Below are 16,138 nucleotides of genomic sequence, written 5' to 3' on the forward strand. Positions count from 1 at the left end.
TCATAAGGCCTTCTTCTTTTTTGGCATCTTAAGGTGTTGTTCTTTTTGTTTTCTCCACTGTCTGATCATACACTCAGTGGGTGGAGGTCCAAATTGTCTCTCTGCAGCTCTATTTCCATGCACTTTTGCATAGCTGATTTCATTTGAATTTTGCAGAGTAAGACAATCGCTTACCGGTGTTTATCTTTTCGTTTTCTGACATCTTTATGGGCTCAGAATGCTCTGGTCCCTGTTGCATCTGCACACTCTCCCCCTCCACCTCCAATTATGGCATCAGCTGACATCGGTAACAATAAGGTTTTTTTGTGAATGGAGGAAGCATGTTTGACAAGGTATGGGCAGCTATGCACTTGCAGGCTCCCTCCTTGGCTGACTTCCATGTATAAGACGACTCTCAATTTTCAGTCTAACAATTTTAGAAAAATATAGCATCTTATACATGGAAAAATACGGTATCAATATAGGTAAGTATAGAATGTTTTTAGTAACAGCTTTTTTGTCCAAGTAAATTTCTAAATTTCCCCATTTCCAATACAAGTGTAGGAAAGATTTTTCTGGTTAGATGTTAGATACATTTAGCATTCAAGTTATATTTTACATCTCACCAGTAAAAGTAAAGATAAAATAATGAGTTGAGTCTGCAAAATGACTTTTGAGTTTGCTAATTTTGAACTTACTGGTTAAATTCCCCTCCTGGAAGGGACATTTTGATGACAATCTCAAATATTTTATAGCATACATTTCTATTCTGTTCTGTAAACCATTCCTATCACAGAGTGTCACCATGACGTTGACTTTTTGGAACCATGAGGTTTTTACTGTTAAACTGTAGTAGCTTCATTTTGTTTGAAAACCAAAGTGGTATGGTGGAAAGAATATTTAAGGGGGAATCAAAAAACCTGGGTTCTAAGCTTGCTTTTACTATACTTTCTCACTTAACCTCTCTAAGCATCGTTTTCTCACCTGTAAATTGAAGCTGATGACCCATTTATGGAATTACTTTGAGAATCAACTGAATCATGTGAAAAAGCTTTGTAAGTAGAGAAAGCAGAATGCAAATGTGGGATTGGTGTCAGCTGCTCATGGGCATGCTGTTCTATTTACAATGGATAAGAATGTGGTTTTCTCTTATTCTTTCCCTTCAGAGAGAAAGCAGAAGGAGGTGCATGTTCTCATGGACCTGGGGGAATTCTTGGTTTGATGAGTACCCTCTGCCCTCTTATCCTGAAGCACCACTCCTCCAAAGAGCAAATGCTAGAAAGGGAAATCCCAGGAGACTTAATTGAAGCAAAAGTCATATTGGAATCTAGTTTTTGTGCATCTTCAAGGTAGATATTATATTTTTAAATACATGTACATTTTCTAGGTTCATGTAAGTATTTTTAATAGTGCTTATGGAGAGAAAAATATAAATTATAACATCACTATATAATTTTTGAATATTTATATTGTCAACATTTTCTTGATAGCCTTAATTTCATGTGAGTTCACACTATAATTGACCAGATAAGAAAATACCTGTCCCCCAAAATGTGAAGTAATCTATTTTTACTGTTAAAAATTTAAATCTTATAATTTTTCATCAGTCCAGAATGGCATAAACTCAAAAAGTGAATATCTAACAAAAGGTGAATAAAGTTAAACACCTAAAATATAAAATGTGATTTAACTTTCAGTGGACACATTTTTTAATACTAATATTTGGGCTAAAGGGTATGATCTGTTCCAAGATTCAGAGTATAATTAAAGAATCAGAAGAAACAAAGGGGAAGGCAGAGCCCCAAAAGTTGATAACTACCAAGGTCACACGTGAGCAGAAGCAAGCCTAGAACACTGGTTCTCCTTACACCTTAGTCGGTGTTTTTTCCATTGCCATGGTGTGCCAAGTGTGTATGTGTTTGTGTGTGCAGTGGAGAAAAGGGGAAATGAGAGCTAACTGAATCCTCAAAATACTAAAATTGGGCTAAATCATTTTGAGGTTATAGAGGAGCTATTTATGGTAATACAAGATTGCCAAACATGTGTATAAATGTAGCCAGATATCTTTATCCAGATATACATATATGTATACATATATAAGGATATAAAATAGCTGACCTATTTTCTTACACATCATTATACAGAATATGAATAATAATGCCAAAATAGTAAAAATATTTGTTCACGACCAAAGTGTCTTAAAAGTCAGATATACATAAATTAGATACAATTGAAATTATTTAATTTAAAATTTATTTAATTTAAATTTAAGAATTTTTAACTACTGAATGATGTAGCTAACTACTAAATATTTTAAATAAATGTGATTTTAAAAAATAAAAAAACTATCCAATCATATGATACACTTGTCCCTGACAGAAATTGTTCATCTTGAGTTGAATTAACACTTTTAGTGCAAGTGGTGATGTGATGGTTCATTAAATGAGAAGCTTAAGCCAAAATGATTATGTAATCAGAGTGTTTTTAAATGTGACCTTTATATACATAATAGTAGCAAACAAGATTTCTTGAGCCTGGAATCTTGAGAGTTTACTCTATGATCTTTGTGTGTGGCAACCAAAGCCATCTTTATTATTAAGATAACTTTACCAATCTATCCAACTTTACAACATCAAAAAACTGAATCTGTGGATTAATAAAATCATTTTAAGAGTGCTTTTGTCAGATTTTATATTGCCCTTGGTTCAATTAATTACAAAGCTTCCATTGACTTCAAAAAGTGCACTACACAGGTATTTGAATAATTTCCTTAGGTCTGACATAGTGAGAAGGATTTGAAAGACTAAAGGCCCATTTCATAAGCTAACTCGTTTTTCCCAAGTAACTGCCTGGAGAGATTTAGTCGAAATGCAAATAAAACATGTAATCTTTAAAAGGAAAAAAAAAAGATTGTAAAGCTTTAAATTTAGATCCTTTGTATTTTAATATAGAATACATTCCCAACTAGAAGCTAACTTGGAAATTCTATAGCTGAAAAATAGCTCTCTCTGCTTCAGAATCTTTCTAAATCCAAATGTATTTCTATAATCTTAATAACCAATGAAAGTAGACACATGAGTGATGGGCTATGACAATCTCTATCAATCACTACACTATCTAGTTCACTTACTACATGTAATTAGGGGGGGAATAAATGAAAAAAAAATTAAGATTTTAAAAATTAGCCCTAGCTGGTTTGGCTCCTTGGATAAAGTGCCAGCCTGCGGACTGAAGGGTCCCAGGTTCAATTCCCATCAAGGGCATGCACTTTGGTTGCCAGGCTCCAGGGCAAGTGTGGGAGATAACCAATTAATGTGTTGAATATGTCTCTCTCTCACATCAATGTTTCTGTCTCTCCCCCTCCCTTCCACTCTCTAACAATCAATGGAAAAATATCCTAGGGTGAGGATTAACAACAACAACAAAATACTTTTAAAATGTTCCTTATTGTTATCTCTCTGGGTAAATTTTTTTGCCTTTTTTTGAAATAGTGCCTAAAACATTGTGACATTCAGTAACTTTTAATTGATGGTTATTATATTGAATTAACCCTATTAAATTTTGGTTCCATATATAGTTTTAATTTATAGGTGCCATTCCATTCCATGAAACAAACATGTTTTGCTAAAATCATATGTTGTCTTCTTTTTAGAATGACAGCCAATGGAAGATATGGTATAAACTTTTTTGAAGTATGTTATTTGTGTTATTTTATTTTAAATAATGAATAAAAGAATGAGAATGAGAACTATGATTGTTACATTATCCATCTTTAGTGAACCATCTTTAGTGGTGCTTTTAAAACAAGCAACTATTTAACTGCAATTAAATGCATGTGTGTGTATTCACAAATTAAGTGCAAATAAGAATCAATTAAACAGATGGAATTTCTTATATATTACATAATACCTTTGTGGACTGTGGGTTAGAACCCCATAACCAAATATTAGTATACTAGAAGGCCAACACAAGAAATCTCGTGGCCCCACCCACGGCCCTACCCCATTTGCAGCCCTGCCCACCCACACTGGTCTTTGATCATTACAGTGTTAGGGCCACAGGCCTTTTATAATATAGATATTCAGCAAAATGTATGTATAAAGTAAACATAAAATCTAATGAGTTCAGGTCAGATATTTTTGTTGCCAAATGAGTTATCAAAAGAATTAGGTTTTTAGAGCTTTTGGATTTCAGAATTATTTAAAAGAAATCATGGTCATGTACTATGCTTTAAAAGATAATTCAGAATTTGTGACTTTTTCTAGTTGGTTCATCTTTGTCATGCTTCAGCCTTGCACACAGTAGAAACTTTTTAAATTTTGAATTGAACTGTTAAATCACATGCAAAAAATGTTCATAACTTCTGCACATATAACCAGTTACACATGTAAAATGCAGGGTGGGACAAACGTAGGCTTACATTTGTTTGTATGGAAAATAATACAATCCTATATAATAAAAGAGAAACATGCAAATTAACCATCCCTCTGCTATGCTCAAGCCACACCCACAAGCCACACCAACAAACCAATCAGGAGCAAGTATGCAAATTAATCCAACTAAGATGGTGGTGGCCAAAGAGCTGGAGCGAGCAGGAGGCTTGGGTTGCCCCCGGCGATGGAGGAAGCCAAGCTTCCAGCCTGCCCTGGCCGGCCCTGGGCTATGCTTAAGGCTACAAAGTTTCAATTATAGAAGATAAATAAATCCCAGGAAAAAAAGGAGAGGCTGGGAGCTTGGGTCACCAGGGGGCGTGGCCATCCTGAAAACAGCCATCAGCCCCTCACCCAGGCTGGCCAGGCACCCCAGCAGGGACCCCCACCCTGAAGGGGGTGTGGCCAGCCTGAAAACAGCCCTCAGCCCCTCACCCAGGCTGGCCAGGCACCCCAGTGGGGACCCCCACCCTGAAGGGGGTGTGGCCAGCCTGAAAACGGCCCTTAGCCCCTCACCCACGCTGGCCAGGCACCCCAGCGGGACCCCCACCCTGATCCAGGACACCCTTCAGGGCAAACCAGCTGGCCCCCACCCATGCACCAGGCCTCTATCCTATATAATAAAAGGGTAATATGCAAATTGACCCTAACAGCAGAAGGACTGGGAATGACTGGTCACTATGACACACAATGACCACCAGGGGGCAGACACTCAATGCAGGAGCTGCCCCCTGATGGTCAGTGCACACCCTCAGGGGGAGCTCTGCTCAGCCACAAGCCAGGCTGATGGCTGCCAGCACAGCGGTGGTGGCGGGAGCCTCTCCCGTCTCCTCAGCAGCACTAAGGATATCCAACTGCAGCTTAGGTCTGCTTCCTGTTGGCAAGTGGACATCCCCTGAGGGCTCCCGGGCTGCCAGAGGGATGTCTGATTGCCAGCTTAGGCCTGATCCCTTGGGGAGTGGGCCTAAGCCAGCAGGTGGACATCCCCCGAGGGGTCCCAGACTGCAAGAGGGCACAGGCCGGGCTGAGGGAAACCCCCCCCCCCCCCCAGTGCACAAATTTTTGTGCACCAGGCCTGTAGTAATTAATAAATAATAATGTAAGAATAAACTGTTTCACACACAATTGTGAATCTATATTTGCCCCACCCTGTATTTGTAACAGTGTTTGGCACATAGTAAGCACTTGATAAATGTCACCTTTTGTTTTTGTTTTATTTTTAGTGTTACTCTTATAACCACCTCAAGTTGCCAAGAAGCCAGTTTTAATCCCCATGGTGGGCCAAAAACTAATTTTGATACTAGCTATTAGAAATGGTCATGACTCTTTGAAATGGTCTCATTATTAGAGTCAAGGAAGAATGCCTTAATATGACAAACAGAAGGTGATATAGCTCTTGGGAATAGCTGGCAATGACCCACATCATCTAACCAGGTGGATAGGTGCTCAAATGAGGGTGGGCTGTCACGTCTCAGCAGCAGTTATCACCAGAACAGTAAATGCATGTGCGCAGTGTGGTAAGGACTGTAGGTCAAAGAACTGGGCTTCTGCCCTAGCCAGGTTGGCGCAGTGGATAGAGCGTCAGCCCACAGACTGAAGGGTACCAGGTTTGATTCTGATCAAGGGCATGTACTTCAGTTGTAGGTTCCCCGGCTCTGGTCAGGATGTGTGCAGGAGGCAACCAATTGATGTGTCTCTCTCACATTAATGTTTCTCTCTGTCCCTCTTTCTCTCCCTTCCACTCTCTCTCAAAATCAATGTGAAAATATCCTCGGGTGAGGATTAACAAAAAATGTTTTGGGCCTCTTAGCCTGTTATGTATGAAATGATTATTAGTACCATTGTTTTTTTAGAAGATTTTTTGGTAAGAGCTTTGTTGATATATAATTATTACATAATTCATCCATTTTAAATGTACAATTAACTGATTTTTCATAAACTCAGAGTTGCAAAACCATCACCACAGTTAGTTTTAAAACGTTTTTGTTACCTCAAAAAGAAATCCACAAAACCTTTAGCTATTACCTAGTCAATTTGCCACCAAGGAGCCAATTATCCTCAAAGGATGATTTTTTTTTTTTAAAGAAAGTACAGTTTGCTCATTTTTATATATATTTTATTGATTTTTTTACAGAGAAGAAGGGAGAGCGATAGAGTTAGAAACATCGATGAGAGAGATCGATCAGCTGCCTCCAGCACGCCCCCTACTGGGGATGTGCCCGCAACCAAGGTACATGCCTTGACCGGAATCGAACCTGGGACCCTTCAGTCCGCAGGCGGATGCTCTATCCACTGAGCCAAACCGGTTCGGCAGGATGATATTTTTTTAATGACTTAAGTGTTGGTCTCTTCTGAAGGTAGATTTGACTTTCAAAGGTGGACATTCAGCCTTAGTAAGTGGGAGCCCATGCTGTTGAGTCTAAGCACAGCCTCCATTCCTGCCACCCTGACCACTTGCTCATGTGTCCTTCATGCCAGAATGGGGCAGCATTGACAGAGGTTGGTTGATGCCAACTGGTGGGGTAATTTTCTCTATTTGGTTGTCTCGTGCCTCTTCTGAGGTAGCTTTGGCAGCATTAACATAATTAAAAAGACCTTCTTACTTTGTGCCCCATCCCATATGTTCATCCTCTGCCTCTTCTTTGTCCTAAGTCATCCTACTTTCATACCCCTAATCAGATAACCACGACATTCACCACTGCACAAGAGTCTGTATATTTTAACTTCATTCCATTTCTCTTTCTACATAAAGTAAATGACCAAATTGCTAGAGAAAAACCAGAACTGGATAGTAATTAAAGCAGTAAAAACAGATTTTACTGCAATGGAGAAAAGAATCCTCACTATAGAACCGAATTTAATTCCAAATCAACAAGAAAAAGTGGGGATTTATAACAAAACAACCAGGGGGGACCAGTGGGTAGAAAATTACTAAGAGAAAATATCAGGGGATTCTGGCTAAACAGACCTACCAGGATTCTGCTGAAAGTGGGCCAGGGAACCCAGATATTACCAAGGAGACGATAAGGGATGAGTAATTTGATCAAATATCAAGGGTTGGGTATTTGGGCTAAATTGACATAGTAGGGTTCCTGCTAAAACTGGGCTCTGAGACATGCTTACTCCGGCTCAGAGGGATCTGACTAAAGTTTGGTCAAAGAGAGCATCTTTGTCAAAGTGCACCACTCAAATCTCTGCACATAGGGCAATGTTCCCTGACGACTGCCTTTCAAGGCTTTGATGCAACTGCTCTGCATTTTGGCCTACACATACTGAGCCAACCCATCATGAATCAAGCCTGGCCTTTTTTCTCCTTTATCAGTTGATCATAAGGCCATAGATGTGAGTGAAGGAAGAGGTGCACTAGTGTTGGATGACATAGGGTTCCAAGCTTCCTGCCTACAAAGCTTGCTTCTGCTTCTGATCTTTCTTGAGCTCAATACTGGATGCATCACTTCAAGCTTATATAAGTGTTGCTGTACTTGGTGGGCCATAGTAGCTACATGGTCACTCGGTGCTTCATAATCAGGCTCTTCACCTCTACCACTGCCAAGTATCATACCAGAAGTTGTTTTAAAAAAGGCATATAATTATCTGCTATAGATGGAACTACTTTGATTCAGAACCAGAACTGTAGGGGCTGTTTGTGAATTCTCCCATTGGGTCTTGCCATAAACTCTACAATGTGTCTTTCCCACAACTGATATGTCTAATGGTATAGCGTCTGCTGACTCTTGGTCCAAGCAGTAGGGCCACTTGTACTACAGTCTGAACCACTTCTATTTTGGGAAATCCGGTATAAGGGTCAGAGTATTATTTTCTGCTATGGACTACGTTGTCTTCAGAACCCAAGAGACCTACCAGCATTTGCTCTTCCTTCTGCATGATAAGAGGAGTAAGATGCAACAATTTGTTCTTTACTTTAGATGGAATGTCTCAGCATGTATCTGATCACTTGACCCTTAAAATTTTCTACTCCTGTGGCAGGTTCCTGAATTTCCATAGGGTCTATTTCCAACTTCTGAAGTACATGTGTCTTATAAAGGCTCCCAGCATGCTAGCTAGTCATTTGTCATAAATTACACAACTTACCAATTAATCAAATGATGTTGTGCAGCATGTTAAGATAGTCTAGAATCTAGATCTTCTTGGACTACAATATGACAAAGGATAGGAGAGTTAACATAGCCCTGGGACAAAACTGTAAATTTTATTGTTGTCCATACCAGGTGCAAACTGTTTTTGATTCTCTTTTCTGATGTAAATAGGAAAGAATGTATTCACAAAATCAAAAGCCATGTGCCTTGTATCTAGGACCATGTTAATCTACTCTAGCAAAGATAGCATATCTGGGACAATGCTGCAATTGGTATTATTGGGGTTACAATTGGTTGAATTTGGTAATCTACTGTCATTCTCCAAAATCTGTCTGGAGTATTAAGACTGGTGAATTAAATGGAGATGTGAAGAGAATTACCAGCCCTAAATTCTAAAATCTTTAAGAACAGCCCTAATTCCCACTAACTCCCCCAACATACAGTATTTATTCTCTTGGCCAGGGCAGATATGCACTTAGAGAGCTTATTACTTGGCCTTCCCCACTGTGCTGGCTTTTACCCCACAGACTAATGACCCAATATGGTGTTTTGTGAACTACCAGGTAAGGCTTCCCGGGCTTAGAGAATTCAGGGGAATCTAGTGATTCAAGATTTCCTAGGTCTTCAAACTAGATGTATTCACTCCATATGTCAGGTTCCCATTCTTTTTCAATTAACTCTTTTTGGAGCTTGGCTACTCTGATGATTAAGTCTTGGTTCTGGTCCTTGGCTTTCTCTATCCTCCCATTGTAGAGATGAAAGCCTCTCTGTAAGCTCTCAGGAAGACCTGGATTTCACACTTTGTTTCCAATGGGCAATTAATGCTCCCAGCTTTTCATTATTTTTTTCTAGTTCTTCATGATAACCGATAGCATTGTCCTTACAGTTACTATAGTGACCCCTCATATAGTTTGCTTAGATTCTTCAAATGCCTCATATACTAGTATCTCACCAGCTAATTAATTTCCTTCCACCATATATCAAACAATTCACCCCTGGAGAAAGTTTTAACAACCTGTGATGTGTCCTTATACTAGTAAGAAGTGATACAGTTCCAAAATTTCATTTTGTAACTGCTCCTTTATTAAAACTCTCTGGTAACAACTGTCATAGGATGAATTTCTCAGGAAGCTGAGACCACTTTGGCTGAGAAGACCAGGCCTTTATTCCTTTTTGTTGATAAAAGTTGTCCAAGATGGGCCTTCCAAAAGTGGTGGGCACTGGATGAGGTGAGGGAACTGACAGCTGGATGTTGCCTGCTGACAGCAATGCTGGGACAGTAAATCCTTCATAGAAGGGACTCAGTGTGGGTATCTCAGTGCCCACCAGAGAAGTTTATGATATAAGTTCAAAAGACTTAAGGGCTACATCAAGCATATGTGTTATATTGATCATGTGATCCTAATTCAACTATAAAAGTTATTATGTGAGAATCAGAGAAACTGAATACTAAACAGTGATATTAAGACATGTTGATTTTTAGGTATGATCATGGTATACAGTCATGTTTTCCTGTTTGAGCTCTTTCTTACCTTTTAGAGATACATGCTCAAATGTTTATAGATGAAATGATGGCTAGCTGGGATTTGCTTCAAAGAAATAGGTTGAAGCAAGTTAGAGATACGTGGGACAAGGGTGACTATGAGTTGTTGGTATGGATGGAAGACAAAATAATGCCTCCCTGCCTGCCAAAGGTGGCCATGTTCTAATCTCTAGAACCTGTGAATATGTTAGCTTACATGGCAAAAGTGTTTTTGCAGGTATGATTAAGTTAAGGATCTTTTTTTTTTTTTTTTTTTAATATATTTTTATTGATTAAGATATTACATATGTGTCCTTGTCCCCACGTTACCCTCTACCCCCCATGCCCCCCACCCCCGCTCATGCCCTCACCCCCCCGTTGTCCATGTCCATTGGTTAGGCCTATATGCTTGCATATAAGTCCTTTGGTTGATCTTTCCCCCTTACCCCCACCCTCCCCTACCTTCCCTCCAAGTCCCGACAGTCCAATCAATGCCTCTCCGTCTCTGGATCAGTCCTTGTTCATCAGCTTATGTTGTTCATTATATTCCACAAATGAGTGAGATCCTGTGGTATTTATCCGCTCTCAAGTTCCATCCATGCTGTGGCAAATGGTAAGAGTTCCTTTTTCTTCTTCCTCTTCTTAAAGAATACCTTTCAGCATTTCATATAATGCTGGTTTGGTGGTGATGAACTCCTTTAGCTTTTTCTTATCCGTGAAGCTCTTTATCTGACCTTCTATTCTGAATGATAGCTTTGCTGGATAAAGTAATCTTGGTTGCAGGTTCTTGCTATTCATCACTTTGAATATTTCTTGCCACTCTCTTCTGGCCTGCATGGTTTCTGTTGAGAAATCAGCTGACAGTCGTATGGGTACTCCCTTGTAGGTAACTGACTGTCTTTCTCTTGCTGCTTTTAAGATTCTCTCTTTATCTTTTGCTCTTGGCATTTTAATTATGATGTGTCTTGGTGTGGTCCTCCTTGGATTCCTTTTGTTTGGGGTTCTCTGCGCTTCCTGGACTTGTAAGTCCATTTCTTTCACCAGGTAGGGGAAGTTTTCTGTCATTATTTCTTCAAAAAGGTTTTCAATATCTTGCCCTCTCTCTCCTTCTGGTACCCCTATAATTCTGATGTTGGTACGCTTGAAGTTGTCCCAGAGGTTCCTTACACTATCTTCATATTTTTGGAATCTCTTTTCTTTTTTCTTTTTCGGTTGGGTATTTTTTGTTTCTTTGTATTTCAAATCTTTGACTTGATTCTTGGGATCCTCTTTTCTGCTGCTGGATCTCTGTAAATTATTCTTTATTTTAGTCAGTGTATGCTTAATTTCTAGTTGGTCCTTTTTCATGTCCTCCATGGTCTCCCTATACTTATTGAGGGATTCATTAAATTTATCGGCGGTTTCCATAAAATTTTTGAAAAACCTTATAACCGTGGCCTTAAACTCTATATCCAATCGTTTGCTTTCCTCCATTTCTGCCATTTGTGACCTGTTTCTTTGTCTCCGCATTTTGGTTGCTTCCCTGTGTTGATAGAGTGGCTTTGTGTGCTAGGTGTCCTGAAGGGCCCAGTAGCTCAGCCTCCCCAGTTACCTGAGGTGGACACTCTTGGTGCACCCCCTCGTGGGCTTTGTGCACAGTCTTGTTGTAGCTATGCCTTGGTTGTTGTAGGATCACTGGGAGGAATTGACCTCCAGGGCAATTGGCAGCGAGAATCAGCTGCCCTGATGATGCTCAGCTGTGTAGCAATGCAAGCCGCTGTGGGGCCTGGGCCTTCTCTTGGAAGCTCTGAGTCTATCTGGCCCGGCTGCGGTTAGGTAATTACAGGTTGCAAATGGCCGGGGCATTCATATGCAAAAGCCTCTGCGCAGCCTGGGTGGGGCGGGGTCTCAAGGAATCAAAGGGCTGAGAAAGCAGCTATGGCGGAGCCTCAGCCCTGCCCTAAGGAGTCGCGAGTCCCAGTGTACCGGCAACAGCTGCAAGCACCTCTGAGGGAAAGCTGCTCTCAAGCTCGCCCGCTGCCAGACAGTCCAGTATCTCCCCGTATGAGCCCTGGGTCCCCAGAGACTTCCCGGAACCAGATTTCAGAGGCGTCGGGAGCTTGTGTCTCCCTCCGGATTCAAAAAGACAGCCGTGTCCTCAGGTGCCAGACCCTTTCCGCGCGCGCGCGCGCGCGCGAGCCCCCGTACCTCTGCACTCCACCTCCGCAGCTCCTCCCGCTCGCAGTGTGCTTTTCTCTCCTTCTAGTTGTAGAATTTACACTCAGCCAGCCCTCCTGTAGCTCTGGATGATGTCCACCTTGTGTTTTTGATGCATTTATCGATTGTTGTGGGAAGCAGAAATTTCCCGGTGTTTATCTATGCCGCCATCTTAGTTTCTCTAAGTTAAGGATCTTGAGATGGGAATATTACCCTGGATTTTTCCAGGTGGGCCCCATATAACCACAAGTGTCCTTATTAGAAGGAGGCAAAGGAGTCAAAGTCAAAAAAAGGAAGAGAGCATGTCATAATGGAAGCAGAGTCAAAGAAAGAAGATGCTATGCTGCTAACTTGGAAAACGGAGGAAGGAGCCACCAGCCAAGGAATGAAGGAAGCCACTAGACTAGAAGATGAAGAAGGCAAGAGACAGATTCTTTCCTGAAACCTTCAGGAGAAATGCAGCCCTGCTGACACCCTGATTTTAAACTGCTGACTTTCAGAACCATAAGAGAATAAATTTGCATTGTTTTAAGCAACTAAATTTATAGTAATTTGTTACAGCAATAGAAATCGAATACAGTAGATATATGAGGATTTAATATGCTATTTTTTCTACTTTTGTGAAATTTTCTATAATAAAAAGTTTTTTAAAAAATAAAAGAAAACCAGCATTAAGAAATAAATGTAGCCTAGTTGGTGTGGCTCAGTGGTTGAGCACTGACCTATGAACCAGGTCAGGGTTCGATTCCCGGTCAGGGCACATGCTTATGCTTTGGGCTCAATCCCCAGTGTGGAGCATGTAGGAGGCAGCCAATTGGTGACTCTCTCTCATCACTCATGTTTCTATCTCTCTCTCCTCTCTGAAGTCAATAAAATATATAATTAAAAAATCAATAAAAATATAATTTAAAAAACATAAATAAATAAATAAATAAATAAATAAATAAATAAATGTAATAGGAGCTGAAACGAACTTGGGCAAGTCCTCCATTGCTTTTTCTTTTCCCCCCATTAGGGAAGGGGTTCATTTTATTTTTCAAAAGCCTCAGGAGTTATTCTATTATAAAGGGACATGGCTGAAGAGGTAGGAATTCCCCATTGTGAGTTCTCCTGATGGCTTCTGCAAGAATCATGGAGATGTTGATCACTTGTATTTTGGAGCAATGCTTCGTCTTATGCTCCTGAAGTATGGTATTGGTGACCACTACTGCTTCAAAGCATGCATTGTTAATGCGAGAAATGGCGGAGCCAGAAAAGATTCCGTGGGTCAAGACAGCATAAACTCTGGTGGCTCCAGCTGAAAGAAGTTTGTCAGCTGCATAGCAGATTGTGCCACAAGGGTCAGCCATGTCATCCACGAGACTGGCCACCCGATCCTTCACGTCTCCTACCAGCACCATGCGGTCCACTTCCTTGGCCTTCTTCCATTCTTTATGAATCAAGGCAAAGTCAACATTCAACCGGTCTGCAATGGAGATCACTCTCTTAGCTCCCCTGCATCGGTAAGACAATAGTGCAGTTCCTCCACTCAGATATATTCTCCCTTATCCACTTCAGGACAACTGGTTCTGCATACAAATTGTCCACAGGGATATCAAAAAAGCCCTGAATTTGAGAAGCATGAAGGTCCATGGTAATAATATGATCTGCACCTGCTACGGAGAGCATATTTGCAACAAGCTTGGCTGAGATCGGAGCTCAGCTCTTACCCTTATCCTGCCGGGCATAAGGGAAGCATGGGCTGACTGCAGTAACCCGGCTGGCTGAAGCAATCTTACAGGCATTAATCATGATCAAAAGCTCCATTAGATTGTCATTAATTTCACCACAGCCACTCTGAACGATGTAGACATCCTCTCCACGGACACTTTCGCCAATTTCAACACAGGTCTCCTGGTTGCTGAATTTCTTAGTCACCACCTTGCCTAGCTCCAGGCCCAGGCGGTCAGCAATTTTCTGGGACAAGTCCTGGTGGGCGATGCCGCTGAAGATTCTGATATTCGGCATCTTGGCCAACTACCCTAGGCACTCTTTGCTCAGCAATCACTGCTGCTGCAAGTCCTGAACCAAAGTCAGCCCAGAGACTCAGTACTAAAAGCTTCCGTTGCTACTCCGCCATCTTATGTTCCCCCGGGGCCCCCCATTGCTTTTTTAAAAAATATAATTTTTGCTGTTCTTCCACATTTTGTCTCCCAAGTATATTTTTAATTGGCTTGTCAAGTTTTTGTTTTAAAAAAATCAAGTATTTTATCAGAATTTTATTGAATATAGATTAATTCTGGGAAAATCATATCAAAGATAAATGTAGCCCTACCCGGTTTGGCTCAGTGGATAGAGCATCGGCCTGCGGACTGAAAGGTCCCAGGTTTGATTCTGATCAAGGGCATGTACCTTGGTTGCGGGCACATCCCCAGTAGGAGGTGTGCAGGAGGCAGCTGATCGATGTTTCTCATTGATGTTTCTAATTCTCTATCTTTCTCCCTTCCTCTTTGTAAAAAATCAATAAAAAATTATTTAAAAATAAAAATAAAATAAAAAATATATATTTTTAAAAAGATAAATGTAACAGTATGTCCCTGCTAGTCAGAGCTGATTATTGTGTATGTCTAGTGGATAGATGTCCCTTCTAAGTTACAGGAGTTGAAGGAGGTCTGTGGTTCTCCAGGCAAGCCATCTATGACTAAGTGGGCAAGTTCTATTCAGAGAGAAGAGAAAAAAAAAGACACTTGATTTCCCTTTCAAGACACAGTCTCAGGATAACTTTACTACCAACATGTAATTATTTTAAGCCCTATTTATACTGCTCTCAATTGGGTATTTGGGGCTGCCCTGGAATCAAAGAATTTCCTCTATCCCTTCACTCTCCCTCCATTGGAGACAATAACTTTTCTATTTCCTTTTCTCATTTCTTTTTAAACTTCACAACATCTGTTGTTGAAGACATTGGCAAATTATGTAATATGTATAAGCTGGACTGTGGGAGTTTCACTCCTGACCTGGTCCCATGGAAAGCTTAGGATGGTTCTCTTTGGTTCACACAGTTGCTAGTGGGGCCTTCACTTCCTTATCTTCCCAAGCCACCCATCTTGTCCAGGGTCCTACTTTTAGGAGACAGGAGCAAAGCTTAGAAGTATTTTGGACCATGGGAGAGGGGTGCAGGAGGCAGCCAATCGATGATTCTCTCTCATCATTGATGTTTCTCTCTCTCTCTAGATCTCCCTTCCTTTCTAAAATCAATTTTTTAAAAAAGAAATCATTGTTTTAAAAAAAACAGAGTAGTTTTGTGAGATGACGTAGACTTAAGGTGACCATCTTATAGATATAAGAAGGCAGATGCCTTTGGAATACCATCTCTCCACAAAGACAACTAACACACACCTCAGCACAGGTAATCTGTGGTATTCCCTGGCACAGCAAAGAAGGATCTTCCTAGAAATAGGATAGAAATTGATATAGGGATATAGGTTAGACTCAAGGTTAGGCTTAGGTTTGGCTCCCATGGGTCCGCCTGGTGCCAGGAAGCAATGTAGTCTTTTGAGGCAGACTCTTTTTTTTTTTCATGTTATAGATCTGGGAGGTGTCAAAAGCTCTCCTCCATCTCTTGAGGATGTTTTTGTCCTCCAGTTTCCAATCCAAAATCTTGTAAACCCTTGGTCCTTGGTGGTTTACATATTTACCCTATATAATGAAAGGGTAATATGCAAATTGACTGACAGCTGAACGACCAGTTGCTATGACACACACTGACCACCAGGGGGCAGACACTCAACAAAGGAGCTTCCCCCTGGTGGTCAGTGCACTCCCACAGGGGGAGCACTGCTCAGCCAGAAGCTGGGCTCATGGCTAGTGAGCACAGTGGTGGTGGTGGGAGCCTCTCCCACCTCTGCAGCAGTGCTAAGGATGTCCGACTGCTG

General features: G+C 40.9%; 1 pseudogene; it reads right to left on the reverse strand.

Moving 5' to 3' along the window:
* Positions 1–13,104: 13,104 nt before the first annotated feature.
* Positions 13,105–14,617, reverse strand: LOC118662651 (annotated as a pseudogene).
* Positions 14,618–16,138: the final 1,521 nt, after the last annotated feature.

This window comes from Myotis myotis, unplaced genomic scaffold (assembly GCF_014108235.1).
Source record: "Myotis myotis isolate mMyoMyo1 unplaced genomic scaffold, mMyoMyo1.p scaffold_m19_p_10, whole genome shotgun sequence".
Taxonomy (NCBI): domain Eukaryota; kingdom Metazoa; phylum Chordata; class Mammalia; order Chiroptera; family Vespertilionidae; genus Myotis; species Myotis myotis.